Source organism: Vombatus ursinus, unplaced genomic scaffold (assembly GCF_900497805.2).
Source record: "Vombatus ursinus unplaced genomic scaffold, bare-nosed wombat genome assembly UNPS02014810.1, whole genome shotgun sequence".
Classification (NCBI taxonomy): Eukaryota; Metazoa; Chordata; class Mammalia; order Diprotodontia; family Vombatidae; genus Vombatus; species Vombatus ursinus.
The window spans coordinates 13,902,562-13,903,956 of record NW_020954588.1 but is presented as its reverse complement, the minus strand read 5'-3'; positions in this window follow the sequence as shown (position 1 = coordinate 13,903,956).

The following is a 1,395-nucleotide window of genomic DNA, read 5'->3' as shown; positions in this document are numbered from 1 at the left end:
AAAGATATTAGCATGGGATGATGAAGCTCAGGCCCCACAATGAATAAACCATCACAAGGAATAATTAAACAAAAGACAGATGTCATCATTTTTCCCATGAAACACCAGAAAGCAAGTCAGGAATAAAGAATGCTAGTTTTGAACCTTGAGATTTCTTAAAAGAAGTTTCTTCTCGTTTTTTAATAGCATGAAAAACATCTTCTCCCAGTCCTTCCCCAACCCTCACTCATGCCCACCTCAAACCTGACCCTAACAGACTTGCGGCTGTTAAATCCTTAGTCCCAAACTTCCTAAAATGCCAGCACCAGGGCATGATGGGCCTGGTCATTGACGGCTCAGATTCTATGGAAAGCAAGTGCCTGCCATGTGATCTGGAGACGAGCTTCCTTTTGCATAAGAGGATTGATGGCCGGGTGTCAAATGTGCTGATGAAGTGCTCCGAGCCTGGTTTTGTGTTTTCAAACAGCAGTACACAAACATTCAATATCTGCATTACAAAGTGGCAACACAAGGATAAATCAAACAGCAAATTAAATTTAGGTGGGCCATCTGCTGCCTTGATTTTATGAATATCAGCCCAGAGGACATTGACTGGGCATGAATGTGTAAGCCATTGCCTTTTATTGTGGGTATCTACTACCAGAGCTGGACAAATGACTCATCTAAGCTGTCTGTCTTCTTGGAAAGGGTAGAATTTAGTGAAGGAGAATTTGTTGTCTTTGTCTGTTAGTTTTTTTTTAAAAAAAATAAAAATAAAATGCAACAGAAGAAAAACCAGCATGTACTTATTTCTCCAACTGCAGCAACTCAGCATGGTTTAGTTTCTCACCAACAAGGGGTAAATTGCTTAATGCATAATTGTAAGTAGAACTGTAAAAAGCCATATAGGCCTCCCCAATTTTATTCTCTTCTTCTGGCAAAAGATCATTACCTCTCCCAGGGCCCCTAATGGTGAGGCCCGTTAAAGCTTTACCATTTGCAAGAAAGTGCTTGGCTTCCTTTGGTAGAGTGACTCCTGTACGAAATCTTGTCTCGGGAGTAGCGCCTTTAAGGAATCATGCTTCACCACAATTCCGAATCTTATTTGGTCTCTAAGACACAAAACAAACCTCTCAGGGATCTTTTATTCCAGTAAGATGAGATGCTTCAGTGAACTCACCGAAACAAACCTATATTTTGGTGCTACCATTTGGAGATGCCTCCTCCTCCTCCTCTTTCACTATAGTAACCTTCTTTACCGAGTAGATTTTGCTCAACATCAGTGGTTGCCAAGGTCAGTGAGAGCTGCTTTTTACTGACCAGAGTTTTTTAGCTAACACCATAAAATGAGTTGCCCATTTCTGAGGACAATAAAAGTCTGAATGTTATGTGCAGTCAACAGATGGGACATAGGAC